Raw genomic sequence first — 17,046 nt, 5'->3', positions numbered from 1 at the left:
GTAAGAACATAAATAGAATGCAATGTTTAAAGTCAGCAGCATGTCTGTGTGTGTATGTGTATGTGTATGTGTATGTGTATGTGTATGTGTGTGTGTGTGTGTGTGTGTGTGTGTGTGTGTGTGGATTTTTTTGTAGGTGGTTCTGTGCGTGGGTGGCTCTGTCTATGTGTGGGTAACTGTGTGTGTAGGTGGCTCTGTGTGGGTGGCTCTATTTGTGTGTGGGTTGCTCTATGTGAATAGCTCTGTGTGGGTGGCTCTGTGTGTGGGTGCCTGTGTGTGTGGGTGGCTTTGTGTGTGGGTGCAAATGCAATAGGTCTCGCATGAGATTAAGCTATTGACATTGTAAATAACAATGCCGTTTCTTTAAATTTTTTAAAAACAAAAACAAACAAAAATAATGTCATGAGCAATGCCAATAGCTCTAACTTTAACAATGCCAAGACCATTGCATTGTAAATGCTTGTTCTAGAAGGAAACAAGATTCGGTCTGCCCTTCATCTAGGAGTACCCTATATGAATCTGCTGTTCTCTTTACTAGAGCATGGTATTATAAGGTGTTATCATCTGGAGGGGAAGGGCTGTGTGGTACCAATCAATCTCCCCCTAGCGAGAAGTCAGTCTCCACAACTTGTGGAATCCCTTCAACCCAACTACTGTATTCTGTTGGTGTCTCTGAACAAATCGACAAACAAAACTCTTTAGGTTCCTTCCTAGGATCAGAAGTTGATGGAGCTAATTTATCCTCCTGCTCCATCTCTTCCCTTGGTCTTTTTGCTTTAGAGAAAGTTTTAAATGCCTTGAGGCCCTCTTCAAATTTCTTCTTTTGAAGCAGGGCTGTCATTTCAGCATTGAGAATTTTTTTCATTATGAGGTCAGCTGACTTCTCTCTGCCAGACGTCGTGAACTGCATGGCTTTTTTGGTCAGCGGCTCGATCAGAGGTGGTTTGTCTTTGCCCTTCCTCTAATCTCGATCCCCTTTCAAAGGTTTATTCGCTCTGGTGCCTTTCAAATTCGACCTAGAGGCCTCCTTGTATGGCAGCACAGACACAGCTGTTTCAATGATAATGGTAGTTTTCCCCTCTTCCAATCTAGTTGTCTCGGCTCAGAAGAGTGGGTGTTACGTAGATCCGTACACGTAAAAACTTGTGTAATCTTTATTTAAAATATTCTTCAGAAGGAGGCCAGCATGACTGCTTCGGATGACAGGTGGTTACAACGGTCTTCGTTAGCATTCTGTACTACCTCACAACACTAATGACACAGAAACATTCTTTACAACTAAGCATCATCATAACAGTGAGCTGTATGCTTTTTTTGGCAACAAACATTTTAGGGGGACATTGTGTCATTGATGTCTCCAATGTAGTAGTCTAATGATGATGACTGTTTGACATCAGGGCCTAGCTGCTCGCTGTGAGGCTCTTCAGTCTCTTTGGTCGCTTCCTCTTTGCCCGAGCTCTTTTATTAAGTACTGTTTCACTCGAGCCATAGCAGAGTCTGCCCAGCGTTGTTTTTCTCTCGTATTTAGTGTCGTAAACAAGAAATCCTCACACGCTTAACAACCTTCAGACTTATGGTATTTTGGTCAATAAATGTTGCAGACCAGTGGTGAGAGAGCAAAACCTAAAAAGGGAGTGTTTTCCATCCCTCTGGGTGTTAAAAAACTGACGAGACCCTGCGTTTGGAGCTCACCCCCAGGTATGCATTCTCCAACCCCATGTCCCCCTCCCCCGCCCAAAGCCCAGAGAGACGAAACCTGTCTTAAGATGTTTGATAACGTTATCTCAGTGTTCTGGTCCTGCTGTCACGTTGTTATCCAATACTGGTCACCAATGATGGTGGCTTTTTGTTGATTTCAACCTTTGTCGATTAGGGGCTCTTGGCACTGCTTTTGAACCCAGTGCCAGAAAAAGAGACTAAAAATGATGTCGTACTGGGGCACTGTAGGCATATGCTAGATATCATAGATAGGGGTTTGACAGGATTCCTCTGCTTTGCCGGAGCCCCCAGAAAAAAAATAGGGAACCTTCTGAACCTGACCACTCTACAGCAAGAGAGTCTATAAGGTATCCACACTGCAAAAAATGACAATGGAAAAGAAAGATTCCTTTAATGTCACTGTAGAGAAAATAGCTGAAATGATGGGTCAGAGTTTCACCATTTGAGTAGGCAACAGAGCCACAAAAAAATTAAACGAAGGACAGGAAGGCTAATTCTGAACGACTCAAGAGATTTGCTCTGGTGCATTAACGTCTGTTTTCTGTGTTTCCGAGGGCACACGGAGGTTTAGGATGAAGAATTAGATTTGCTAGAAATGGAGATATTTTCTTAAGCATCTTGCAACCTCTGATATAAAAGCCCAGGTTGTAGTATACGACTGACACATACCCCTCAAAATCCTGAAAGTCTGTGTTAGGAGAGGCTTCGATCATCACCTCATTATGAGATACACACTGAACTATTAGCTCCATCAATTGGAGAGAACGATCAGATGTCAGTGTTTGGCAATAGAGGCTTTAAACTCAAAGATTGTGGTACGTAAATGATAGGATTAAAACAGAACTTGGAGAACAGACAAGAAATGGCTTGGAATAACGAATAAAACATGCCAGTTTACATAAATTGGGTGAAAATCACCAAGATATTTTTTTCACTTTCTTAGGACTATGAAGAGGGCAATGAGTTTTGGAACACCGTGATCTTTTGGTATTAGCCCATAATCGCTTTTCACGTTTCTCTAAGTGACAAATGTATTTACAAAAAATAGTTTAATCAATTATAAATCCGTTTATCTATAAAATCCACAGTGAAATGTTTTCTAAACACACTTAAGAAATGTGTAAAGGCCTTTTAAAAAAAGAGTATGAAGCAACAGAATGAAACTTAATTGTTGTGAGATTCATTGTTTAACAGTACTAAGGCACATTATGCTAGTGTGATAGAAGCTAATTATAGAAACAAGGCTCACTCATTGCCGACTTTGTGAATAGCAATACGGCTGTGACGGGGAATAGTCTGTCTGATTCTCGAAGCTTATCAGTAACCATTCCTCATTATTATTAAATGTTGTTAAAAACATAACACACTGCAACAACGGTGATATATACGGTGAATGTGCGTTACCTAGAACCATTCTATTAGGATGAATCTATGCCCTTATACATAGGGTTGGAAGGGGAATTAGGACCAGAATGCAACATTAAGGGCCACATGTATCAATATTAGGATTATCGATGACCTAATTGCGATTTTCTGCGAATCGCAATGAAATAATGGCTATTCCTAATGTATAGCAATTCCTAGGGGGTATCAAAGCGACCTACCTCATGCATATTAATGAGGTAGGTCAATATTTGCGGATAATTAGGAGTCCTAAAAATCAAGGGAACGGTGCCCTGCCTGGATCAGCCGACCAACATGTCTGTGATTGATTTGAAGTAAAGTAATATGTTTTTTTTTATTTTTATTTTTTAATGCAGCCCTTTTTCCCTAAAGAAAATGGGTTGTGTTGAAGTGGGACCACTGCCTTCTCTGGAAAATACTTGTACTACCATTCACAAAGGGGAAGGAGTCCCCAACCCCCTTTTCATTTGCAAATGGGTTACCACCAACTGTAAGTTGGTGCTAAAATGCAAATGTTTTGCGACCGCATTTCGGTCACAAAACATTCTCACATATCGCTGCAATTTGGTTTTAGGAAGGGATGCCCTAAACACGCCTCTTCGCCTCTTCGAAATACCGAATCGCAAACCCTATTTGCGATTCGGCAAATAGGGTTTCGTACCCAGGAAACGCCTTTTTTCCGGTCGCAAACGGCCCGATTCTGCAAATTGGACCGTTTGCAACCTTAAACAAGCATTTACAATGCAATGGTCTCGGCATTGGTAAAGTTAGAGCTATTGGCATTGCTCATGACATTATTTTTGTTTATGTTTCTAAAACATTTAAAGAAACGGCATTGTCATGCGCAATGCCAATAGCTCTAACTTTACCAATGCCGAGACCATTGCATTGTAAATGCTTGTATCATAGTAGGTTTGGGCTTAAACAGCGCAGTCAGCAAAGGACAGTGCGATAAAAAATGGGAAAGCTCTCCGATGAAAGGAGGGCGAGGAGATACGAGTAAAGGCTTAGAGGCGTTGATACATTTTTCGTTCCTTTGTTTAATTGACTTCATGAAATGTAGAATTACGGATAAAATCGTTCAATGATGTGGCGGAGTCAATTAAGAAGGCCATGGCCGGGGGCCCATAGCTGCAAAGTTCAGACAAGCATGTGTGCTTTTGTGTGACATTTCCGTGGTTTCAAAGCTTTTCCTTAATATCTCGTGCCGAGTTAAAATATGACTCATGAGGTCTTGGGCCATCCCACAATATCCGACACTGCGCGTATTAAGTATGCCTGTAACTTGATGGGGGAGAGGGCCAGAGGTGCGGCGTCTGTGACAGGAAAGTGATGCCTCCTTTAACAAAGAAAAACAAGGAGATCAGGTGAGGGAGCAACGCCGGGACACCACCGCCTTTCTCCGAGGCAGAGCAGAAATGCCTCGGAGAAAGGGAGTGTCCTTTTCGGATTCGGGGGCGTGTTAAGTCTCAGAATGGAACGAAAAGAAGGACTGAATAAACCACTCAATCCTGACATGGGGCAACTTGAACACTCTTTCGACAGATACGGAAACCACTTATTAAGTGGGATGAAATGCCCCCGCTTGCATATTAAAAGGATATTATTACATGTGGCCTCCTACACAAGACTTTGGGGCTTGCAATATTATTATGCGCCGCTGGGGGGCATAAAATGCTGGTAAACCATGATGCGGGTTGTACCCATTAACTTTCTGTATTCCAAGTAGGTTGGAGTATCATCGTAAAGCAGGGGAGATAGTTCAGCAGGTTGGGTGCCTGTGGTGGGAGTCTACTGAATCTGTACACCACATGTTCAATACCCTCACACCTTTGTGCCTCGATTTCTATTAATACCGATAAAATGTTTTACATAGCGCTTTTTACCACATTTCGAGTCACTGTACATACCACGTGTACACAATACCACTCACTTTATTAACCCCGAAAGCTGAAAGGCTGAATCCACCGAGCCTGGCATCAAACCTGTAACATGCAGGCTTCACACACATTCCAGAGGGGAGTATAACATACATAACAGATGTCTCCCCACTTGGTGTGTTTGAAAGATTTTTTACCAGACAACTGTTCGAGTGAAACAGAAACCCTGTTTCTAGGCCTGTGTTTTCATTTAGCACAATGCATTCTGGAAGATGTAGTCAGAAAGTCTCCTCGATCGTGCTGAAACAACGTGATATTCATGGGGACATGGAGGCTCCTGGCAAGCCCAGCCGTGGGTGGTTGGGCACTGGCAACATAGTTGTGGAAGAAATACAAGACCGCAAATCACCGGAGGTGCACAAAAGCATTACGATTCTTACTGCCTTCAGGGAGGGAACATCAGGTTTCAGCTCTTCAACACTTCCAGCCCAACCCCCCTGCCCCGCCCCCTCACGGTTTGACTGGATTAGTAAGGGTTAATGGGAGACACATGTGGTCTAGAATAGATGCTGCTTGCTTGTACTGCCTGGTCTAAAACATGTAAGCTAATTTCGGTCATATTATCAAAACGTGTTTCAGTGTTTCCATAGTGCCTACATGTCGCTGAAGTGCAGCTGCAATGCCCAATGCCTTCGAACGCATCTGGAAGGTTACGCGTGGCTGATGGGAGCACAGATTCTAGGGCAAACCGCGTGGAACACAATATACATAGTAAGCTCTCAAGTTAAAAACGAGAATGTTCCCGCCTCTCTATTTGTGCCTCGCATGAAGCAAGCTCATTGGGTACAAAAATATTGACGTAGGTTTTGTGTGTGAGCGTAGTAGGGAGCGGGTATACATCACAGAAGACTTCATGGTGGTAGACGCTTCGGGTGAGGGCGCCTGTGAACGGTCAGCCGCCAAGATGAGCAATCGTCATGAATCCTGGGAGAGGGATCACTCCTGGGAGAGGGATCACAACACCAGAGAGCACGGTCTGGGAGTAGCAAAGCCCATTGTAACGTGCCCACGGCCCCACGGGCGCATCTCACTGCTGGACCGAACCCCATCTCCTCAGCGTCAGCAGACTACGACACAACGTACAGTGTAGATTCCCTTAATACCCCCTTTTTAACCCCTAATTGTTAAACCTCAGGGTCGACGTCACGTGTAAAGCGAGCATCCTTAACTGAACACTTTACTCCTGTAAAATGTTTACTGCCACGCTCACGACGGCCCACCCACCCAGGCTCCCAAGTAGGCGCGGTGGAGCCACCGTACGTACAACAGTTATTTGCGAATGCTCACAGACTACCTGGCAGAAAAATACACACACACGCAGCACATGGCCTGTCAGAGGATTATCTCGGTCTGTGAAACAAACATTGGCACAATAAAGTTTACCTTCTAGGTTTGGCAGAAAAATACACACAAACGCAGCACATGGCCTGTCAGAGGATTATCTCGGTCTGTGAAACAAACATTGGCACAATAAAGTTTACCTTCTAGGTTTCCTCCCCTGCTTTCTCTGGTAGCTTGTCCAGCAGCAACAAAGTGTCCATTCGCCATAAAGCCAGCTCTCTCAAGCGTCCCTCAAATCAAAAATCCCCTCCCTGCCTCCTTCACAGCGGCATGACGTCATGCGGGAAGGGGGCGGCCCTGCCCCTGACACAGTCCATACAAAGAGACCCTTTTAACTTTAAAAAAAAAAAAGGTAAATATATGATGACGTTTAGGGAGCAGAGTAAAGGAAGTGGTTGAGCTATTTCGCGAGGTTTTTTTTTGGTCTGGAATGCGGGCGCCGAGGAAATCTCCATTGTGCAGAGGTGCAGGGACGCGGCGATGAAGAGACCGGTGCCGTGTGAGTTAAGAATATTCGCTGGAGAGAGTCTGTCTTTTTACGAACAAGGAGATCAGGTGAGGGAGCAACGCCAGGACACCACCGCCTTTCTCCGAGGCACAGCAGAAAATGCCTCGGAGAAAGGGAGTGTCCTTTTCGGATTGGGGGGCGTGTTTTGCTGTTGTCTCCTCCCTGAGACTTCTCGCAAAAAACACGCCCCCCGATCCGAAAAGGACGGGGCAGGATTAGAGTGACGGGACCTCTTCTCCAATGGCTGGCCAGCATTTACTAGGCCAGCCAATGGAGAACAGGGAAGAAGAGGGGCGGGTTCAAGCCCCTCTTCTCAAACTCATTAAATCTCGGAGCGAGACTGCGCAAGCGCAGCCTTTCGCAGCCGAGACCTAAAAAGGAACCTACATGTCGCCACTAAGTGTGGAAGCGCTGAAGCATCTTCAGTCATTAAGTGCACAGTTTAGTTACCAACAGACCCCATATAATATAGTGTACGCATTACGGATAAATTGCCCAATACAAATAGGGAAAAGAACGCCACATGGCTTCCCACACGTAACATGGATAATATTCTAGACCAAGCAGAGGATGAACGTCATAGGATAGGAACATACAAGGGAACCTCGGCTCTGGACAAGCCAGATGCTTGAGGAAGTGTCTTTATTAAATGAGTGCAAAAAGGTGGGACATCCAACAAAGGGATATTCAATCTTGTAGATGCTGCTATTGAAAGTGGAGTGTGGGTTCTCGCAAACCTTGAGAACAAATTCTATCTTTGTAGGAACTCTATGTTCAGTCCCACCAGCTATACAATTGGAACAACATAATCACAAAATGGAGGTGCTTGCTGAGAACAGGCCACTAGAATTAAGAGTAATCAAAGTAGTGTCACAAACATAGGACCAAGTTGACATAAGCACCACACCACAATAGTTTACTCAGGGAATGATGATAAGAAATGGATGAGCTGGCAGGACGAGGCGATTCCTAGTTGGGAAATTCATGAATGGCTTTCTACGCTTTGAGTCAAATGTCAATTTTATTCAATTTATGTATCTATATTATTCCTATTAAACCCAAAAAAGTCTTTTTAAAATGGGATTGGGCTGTCTCTGAAATTGCATAAGGTTTTAACAGAAAAGTGACAGCCTACACACAGAACTGCTAGATAACATAGAATGTTGGAAAGCGGTGCCTGTCGCACTCTTTGAGGTAGCAGGATGGTCTTTACAGCTATGTCCAATGCCGGTCATACAGTTATTGGAAATAAACAGTTTCCACGTTGAACCAAGACAATTATGATGCTGAAAGTTGCAAAACCTGATACAGATTGTGACTGGAAATCTGGAGGCCAGTTGAGAAGGATGGATATTTGAATGGCAATAGAGCCTGAGTTATAAAGCAAGTGACTGCCCACAAATTTATATCTCCCTTGAGCAAAGGATGGTATCGCCAGGAATAGCACATAAGGAAGGAGTGTGCCCAGGATAAGAATATAGCATGCAACTTCCATGACGCATTGTGGCAGTAGGAAGGTTGTGAATTTAGTTTGTACTTAATAATGATATGTTAGGTTGGTTAGTGGCATTGGCAACTGATGTACTATATGCAGTCATCTTAAGACTAAACACTTTGAACGATTTAAGGACATATCGATACATTTGTTATTAAAAAAAATTTTTAAAAAAAAAATCACACTAGAGCAAAGTATTTCTAAAGTCTGAATGACTTGGAAGACCAAGTGACATTCTGGGCCAGTGTCTCGGGTGACATTGGTCACAGAACAAAAAAGAAAGGATCTGATGTGCAGACATGGATACAACAATCAGGAGGGGGCCAGGCTTGGCAGACATGAAGCCCGGGCACTACATGGTTGGAGGCGTATGTGGCCATTGTGATTGTTAATGTGCATTATTGACATCAGGGCTGCAAAAGACAGCATTAAGTGCTGCAGCTGCCAAGGAAGATACAGTACTCATCTTTCAGATCAGATTCAGTTTGACCGAATAGGATTGTCCTATCCCCATGAAATGTAAAGTGACCTTATCGTAAATGGAACTTTGCTTTGTAACATGCACATAGAGACAAAAGAGGACTTGAACTCAGGCCTCCAATGCCTCCTAAGCTCTTTTGAAGTAAACGAGTAAAACAAAACATTTTTTAAAAAGCATAGAACTCTGAAACTGTCTTGCCTTAGTTTGGACGCTGATTTTCGACGGTGGTAGAAACTTTTGACATGTAAGAATAACATTAATACATTATGTTTCTTTATGCTTTTTCTTAAAAACTGCTCATACTTTAGCGTCCGTCTTTATCTTTTTGCCCTTATATCGCAATTGTAGACTCGCTTAATGTAAAACGGCGAGAACCTAACCAAGATCGCTAAGTGCAATTTAAATAAATCACTGGCAACAGTAAGGTCATTTTTTACTTTGATTAATCTAACACTATCTATTCTATACAAATATTGTTCAGTCCATTTACTACTCGTGTTTTGCTGTTTGCAGTTTATTGTAGTAAGAGTCCCATTTGGTCATGCGCTAACGGGGATGTTCCACTAAGCGCTCCACATGGAAAGTCCAGCTCATCGCTGGCATAAGTAAGAAATTTTCTCTCTCGGAGATTCCTTTTAATTGAATTTCTTTAGCTCAACAAAATCGATTAAATAAAAGGTTTGTCAGAAACATTTATAATGATTATGATTTAAATTTACATTTGTTGATTAATTACTTACTTAACACTCACCAAGTGTGTGTCAATCATATTTGCGACGACTTATAAGTCTTTCACGGCAGAAGTCAGATTCAACAGATCATGATATTAATATCCTAATCCAAGTGGGTATAGGTGGATAATTGATTTATTCTTTTTAGATTTTTCTGAGGTATCTATTATCCATCAGGAGTAATTGTTGAAAAGTCCTTAACTGATTTCATCTTAAGTAAACTTTTGCTTCAACTTTACTACACAACTGGTGGGGGATGGTTGCTCCATCTCCTCTACACAGTATCTCTTTTTGATAAATTATAGCACTAATTGAAGTTAAAATGTTCTCTTTCACGTTAACTTAGTTCTTTCTCCAATTTCTTTAACTTTTTCCTGGAGTATATCTCTTTTTCCAAGATGTCTTTTACTGACAAACACAATTCTTGTGATTATTCTTTTTATATAGGGGTCATCAGTCTACATATGAAATGTTGGATCCTGAAGATGGTCTTCTAGATATTTTACGACATAAGATCGAAACGTTGACAATGCAACCCATTTTTCTATAAATTGTTATATTGGGGTTATTCACTGTAGGTTCAATGATAATTTATATTCTGTAAATAAGTGTTAGAAATGGGTTGATTACAAAAGTGAATTTGAGATAAGATTTATAAGACAATTGATCTCATTAATTTTTGTCCACGTGAATGATGTTTTGTACCTGTTTTCTCTAAATTATTTAATCATATAAATTTGAACAAAAAGTATACACCCAAAGTTTGTTCTTTTTTGACATATTCTTCTATGATTTTCTTAATTGATTTTAACGATTTATATACTTGGTGAAAATAATGTGGGCTTTCATAAATTGTTTTGGATACATTTATTGAAATATGTTTAAATGAAATCCCTTGAAGGCACTGTTACCTGATACTTATCTCTTGCTACCCAAGCATCCAAAGGTTTATTGGGTTGCCCAATTTATCGAGTAACACTTTCTAAAAGTGCATTTCTAAATTAGTAATGTAAGATCCAACTACACAAATAAGCAGGATTTATCACTACCATTCTAAACGTAACAAAAATGGCAATGCTACTCCTTTCAGAACAGAAATTACCAGTTAAATATTTACAAGGGGATTTTGTATGCTAGCCTATGAGGAGTAGGCCTCACAGTAGTGAGAACCTAATTTGGCTGTTTGTCACTACCAGGATATGCCACACAATAAAGGCATATGTTCAACCTTTTACTTGCACAGCATCCTGCCCATAGGGCTACCCGGGGCCTACCTTAGGGTGACCTATATGTAGTAGAAGGGGAGTTTAAGGCTTGGCAAGTAGTTTTAAATACCAAGTCAAAGTGGCAGTAAACTGCGCTCACAGGCCCTGCAGGTCTGAGACTGGTTTAAATGGCTACTCTTTGGGTGTCACAATCAGCACTGCAGACTGAGCATGCACCAATTCATGCATGTGTTTTGTTGATCCTCTGCACATAACAGATGACAATATTATGCCCGGACACAAAGTTGTAGGCAAATCCTACATTTATATGTGCATGCATGGTAATAGCACCACAGGAATTCGCGCAGAAGTGTTTTGGGCCTGCATGTCTCCCCAGAGAGCGAATTACTTTATATTTGTCCTATAGGTATGTGCTTTCTTGTCTTTCTTTTCTCTTGAGTAGGCCACAATTCAATACAGCTCGAAATGTATAAGTGGAGCCTTATAAGTGCAGTAGTCTATCTATACATAATGGACTTTAGAATAATTTGGTTTCTCTGCAAGGAGTAAAATATTAAACAGAGGGTTCCCCAGTTGACTCCCTGCCATTGTGACTACCTTCAGGTGGATTATGAACTGAAATTATTACATACATACTTATAATGTATACACGGAACAGTGAAGGACAATGATTGTGTGATTGTGTGTAAATCTGCTCATAGGGGATACATAGTTAACTAATGTCTATATAATATTCAGAGACTTTGAAGTAAAAAAACGGGACTGGAGATATATTTACTGTTTGATACTTCGAATAAATTGTGTTGACCAGTAGGCAATATCTGATTAAGTCAAGTTTCCATTGAGAATTAATAATTCAAGTGTGAAAAAGTACCACAGGTTAGAATTGATCCCCGCTCTATACTGTTTGTTTTTTGTTCTTGTACACAGCCTAAGATATGTGGAAATCATATGGGCAAACCCCTTGGTTTGTTACATAAATTGAATAGAGAGTTTGGAGGTCTAGGGTTGCCGGACCAACAATTATATTATATTGCTGGGCTGCTGCAAGATGCGATACTGTGCTGTGATGAAGGCCAGTCCTGGGAAAAGAGGCTGCTGGCCATTAATGCTAGGTTTAAGTGCTCTCATTTTTACAACTTACACCACACCCATTTTACATCGCAAAGACTTAATATAATATTCGTGACACGTCCAGTGACATGCCCAAGATGAAGATGGGATGTTATCATTTAAACACATAATCTGGACATATGGTTACTAGCTAGCGATCGTTGTTGCTCTATGTCCAAAGGAAAGCCCTGACTGAGGAGATGAATACCCATGCCTAAAATGGGAAATGGACTGGAAGATTAGAGACAGGTTTGCTGCATTGGATTTGCTTTAGGCAAACATATGCATACACAGCAGTTCTCCACACATGCCCGACAATGCCAAACCGGGGTCATTAACTTGAGTTAACAGGCTGTTACAGAGGGGAGGATTGTTGAGTGAGTGACATGTATAGGGATGAGAATGCAGAGGGTATTTTGGAAATTTAGGCAGAAATGGTACCTCTCCCGACAGTGGACCACAGAAATCATCAACCCCAATTAAGCAACAGCACAGAGGGTTGATCGGAGGACATGGGGCACATGAGGGGGGAGCAAAGAGGGTAGGAGAATGGACGAAAAGGGAATCTGGTATGCATATGGAATAAAATGTGAACACATTGTGTGTTGTAGGCTTGAAGAGCTGACCGCACCTGGCATGTATCTAGTACAAATGCAATGCTGCGTTTCACACTTGTTTTTATGTTATGAAAATATGGTGGAATGCAGGTAATACATACAGAGTGTGTGAGTCATCTGAAAAACCATTTCTGATTCCACATGCTTCACATGGTTTGAAGTCCTTGGCTACGAGGAATCTCCGATGGTTTTAGTCAGGAAATCATTCCGAAGAAGTAGACTATACAAACTTCAAATTATGACTTCCTGTAGACCCTGGGTCTTAAGATCAGTTGGGGAGAGTGAGAGACAAAGCTTAGAGGAAGGATTCCCTGTTGCCTGAAACCAAGCGGTAGAAAATCTGGCTGTTGGCACCTTGGAGGAGCGTTGGAACCCTGAGCCCCTCCACTGGATTGACTGAACTTTAGGTCATATAATGAGGTGGACAATCTGAATGTGGTCTATGGTTGCTTGCCAACTGATTTTCAATGTGGATTGCGGATTGAAATGCTGCTATCTTAACACTGGCTGCCAAGTGTTTGCAGTCTCACGTCTTGAGATACTTCAAGAAAGTGTACCTATAGCAGGTACAATGCTGCAGAACTCAATTGTATCTTGGGCATTTAGTTCAACGTCTGTAACTTGATATTGTTAACAAAAATGCATTTTAGTGGTATAGTGCAATTATTTTAATAAAAAAACATACCGAGCACCATACCACGTTCACTATTACTCACAGCTACCCAATATTATACAAACTGTACCCAGTGTTCAGCTTCCCAACTAACCACACTCTGCACCTACTGTCTGCAGCACTAAAATTTAGAAAGAATGTTGTCCTGCCATCGAGCCCATACAATTAGCTTTTTACAGAGCCCCTCTCCTTCTACCCCATCCAAATATAAAAGGAAATTATACCCGGCTTATTATCATCCACCACCATAGCTCTCTGCGCCTTCCCTCCCACTCCCTATCAAATCCACAATCCTGGCTCTCTAAAGAGCACAGACCCTGTGCTGCAATGACAAGCTGTTTAAGAGCCATATCTGTGCAGCTCTACATTCACTCCAGCACCAGTCAACTGAGAACCACAGCTGAAATTGAATATGGCAACTGACGCAGACAGCATGCTGCCCATGTTCTTCCTCCTCCCTCATGTCTGTGGAGAATTGAGAAAGGCGCGGAAGGCAGCGGAGGCCGACAGAGGCCATTCTATTGCCTCACTTGGATTCCTGGAGGTGGATAATTAAAGGGAAATGAGTGCTTCCCTTCATAAAGAAGCCACAGTGGAAAACAACTTTGTTTCCCACTGTTGCTATGCCATGGCACTGCCTAACTGGATTTCAATCCAATTACAATGCTAATGGATCGCTAGGAGAGCCGTACATAACTAACTTATTGACCGGTTTGGTTTGTAGGTTATGGTGAACTCTTTAAAAAGATTGTTAAATTTATAGGTTTATTAACAGTGAAAAATATAATAAATACATACAATAAAAACAGTCAACCAAGACTGGTTCTCTGTGCACGCTAGAGGGTCACGTTTCTGGCATTAGGAGCATAAAGAGAAGTTGTCCTCCATAGGTTGGGGTTAAATCGGTGGGTAGAGATGAAATCATTGCACTACAGCAAGAATTATTGAAGACTAAAATTAAAAAAGTATTAAGTGATTGATTAAAACAGGTCTGGCTAACAGTGCAAGATGTTTTACAACAGGTACGCTATGAGAACTGAACTAGTCTCAGTTCAGAGAACTACATATGTACACAATCTAGGTTTGTCGTTTTCAATGTACTTTCTGTACATATACCTATCCACATTGACAAATCCACAACAGTATAAAACAATTTTAAAAAGCATACATTTCTGTTTTAGGACCCTATCATCTTACAAAATCATACATCACGGAGCCAACGACATACTTTCATTTAATAAAAATCAAGATTAAAAAACGAATACAATGCTTGCTGTTTAAATTACCACAATCACCCTAAAACAATAGACATAGAAATCTGTTATGTTGAACATAACATCTGAAGACAAAAAACAATCAATTCTACTATATGTTCATTACATCTGCTACAAAATATAAACAGAATAACCCAGTGCAATGCCCCTCACTGTAGGAAAAGCCACACGTTAAATTATTTTTTGTACTTACTGTTAAAACTGTCAGTTGTGTGCCATCACTGCGTTGCAAACTGAAATACAAACATAAGCAACAGTTAGTTATGTCATCCTCCTAATATAGTTCATTAGGTATTTCAAAACTGCAAATGGCATTGCATGTATCAAATCTCAGAATAGAGTTGTATAGATACACTATCTCGAGCAGTAAGCCTGTCAAATATTTGTCTGCTGCAATTTTGCTAAAATGCCGATATTGTTAGCAGATTTACTTTGTTGCATACCGTTTTAATCTTCTAAGAATTTCACCAGGTTATGGTGACAAACATATAGACACAGTATAAGGTTCTCAAATCCGAAAACAGTTCAAAGAAAATGCAGAAAGCCAAGAAAACATTTCACAAAACAAAAAGGTATTTCCAGGAAAATGTCCCGAATAGTTTTTGCAGCCATTTTAAAAAAGGCTTATTTTGTCCGAAATGATCTACATGTTACATTGAATGTCTACAAAAACAGTAAATAACCGGTACATATTACATCTAATACATAATTACCTCATGCCTGCTTTGAAAAAATATTATTTCCAAAGTTTTGGAATGTTAACTTCTGGAACTAGGAACTATTTAATTGCATTGGTCTCCAAGCAAATTATTTTCGTGTTTACATATATACGTAGGAACCAGATTGTGAGGAAAAAAGTAGGTGTCACTACTGTGTTTTCGGTTTCTTTCACTTTAATAAAAAGGCATTCTTGTCGTCTAAATTCCAATAACATGGTTTCTTCTCCTCCCTCTTCTATAGGGGTTAGCTGTTATTCAAATGACTAACAGAGGTATAAATAAAAATCTCAAGCACCGGGTCTCCATTACAACTTGCAAGCAGGGAGAAGAGAAGTGGAATTGTGCACTCCAATATACAGATCGGGCAGAAGCATGTTTAATGCCTTTTGCTCCTTCATTATGAACAATTTGAGGGAGTGTTTCAAAGACTTTGCCTTAGTGGAATAAAAAACAAAATAACTGACACAAACTGGAAAAATAAAAACCACCAATAGAGTATGTTGTCTAACATGATTTTCAATCTATATACTAACTCTTGTACCTCGTTCTTGGTGCAAGATAGGTCTCACAATTTGACTCCGTATCTACACCCATGAGTACTTATTCAAATGTTAGATCATGTCTAATGTCTTGTCGGCTTGTAACTCTCCTCAATTTGTGAGCTTACACAGTCTGTACCTCTCTTGATTAGGTTGTTATTTGCTTTCCTGTTTCTTCCCTTTGATCATCTGTAAAGTGCTCTGATGCCCTCACGGGTCATGTTCGCGATATATAAAACTTTATAAATAAATACTCTAATGGAACCAGGGCAGGGGCAGAGCGCCCAAGTTTAAGGACTGGCTGTCTGATATGATATTTTGGCAGGATCAACTTCACACTTATGCTGAACTACTTCCACACTCTTCCCGCCCGCGTGACATCTGGGGCCCGCTGCAGGCATACTTACTACAACACCCCATTAGTGACACTCCCACAATGTAGGTATCTGCTGGCTTCCCAGTTTATGGTACCTCGCTGGACATTCTGGCACTGCCGGGAGGAGAACGCACTGTGCTACAGCAGCCTCCGGTGCTTCTGTGTCCAGCATTTGTCAGCCCCCCCCCTCCCATCTCCCCCTCAATCGTGGAACACTGCTGTATGCTGCGCGCATGTACTGGGTATATGATGATGGACCAGCTCTTCTTGCTTTACAAGGGCTTATGGTTGCTCCCCCCTAATTGGTTACTCGACCATGAAACTTCACTGGATTCCGATTTGAAGGCCTCGCGGCAATGTGACGGGCTGTGTGGGCTGGGGTAATTCTCATGTGTTATTGTCCATTCGTTTTCCTATCTTCGATATGTTCCAGTGCATGCTATATCTTTAACGCAGGGTGAGCATACTTTATTACGGGGCTACCTTCTGCAATAAACAGTCTTGTGGTGGGCGGGAACCTTTTGACGTCCACAAAAAATTGTAGCATTCTGTGAATACACACTGTGAAGGTGCTGCTGCACTTACGGCCCCGATTTACATGGTCTCACAAATGACTTTCCGCAAATGTGGACATGTTCATGTACGTGTCATTGAGTTTTGTTTGTAGGCCTTTAGGCTTTGAGCCATGATATGGGCTATATGTAATCCTGCTGTGTTTCAGTTGTGCCCTTATTCTTGCTGTACTGCACTGTCTACCCTACAAAAAAATTAATAAATAAATAAAAATAAAAAATAAAAAAAATACTCTTCTGGAACCACTTGAAGGCTGGACATCCACATCCACGAAAATAATGATGATATGCATAAATAAAGTAATGACATTCCAACAC

General features: G+C 41.4%; 1 protein-coding gene across 22 annotated transcripts in view; it reads right to left on the bottom strand.

The window, feature by feature from the left end:
* BAZ2B (bromodomain adjacent to zinc finger domain 2B) overlaps window positions 1-17,046 on the bottom strand; it is a 1,481,286-nt gene that overhangs the window by 1,141,453 nt on the left and 322,787 nt on the right. For all 22 annotated transcript variants that reach the window (XM_085645472.1, XM_085645482.1, XM_085645489.1 and 19 more), the window contains one exon: window positions 14,716-14,755. The gene's annotated coding sequence lies outside the window, so the exon portion shown is untranslated. The remainder of the gene's footprint in view (window positions 1-14,715; window positions 14,756-17,046) is intronic.

Source organism: Triturus cristatus, chromosome 3_1 (assembly GCF_964204655.1).
Source record: "Triturus cristatus chromosome 3_1, aTriCri1.1, whole genome shotgun sequence".
NCBI classification, from domain to species: Eukaryota; Metazoa; Chordata; class Amphibia; order Caudata; family Salamandridae; genus Triturus; species Triturus cristatus.
The sequence above is the reverse complement of the archived record's forward strand: the minus strand, read 5'-3'. Positions and strand labels throughout refer to the sequence as shown.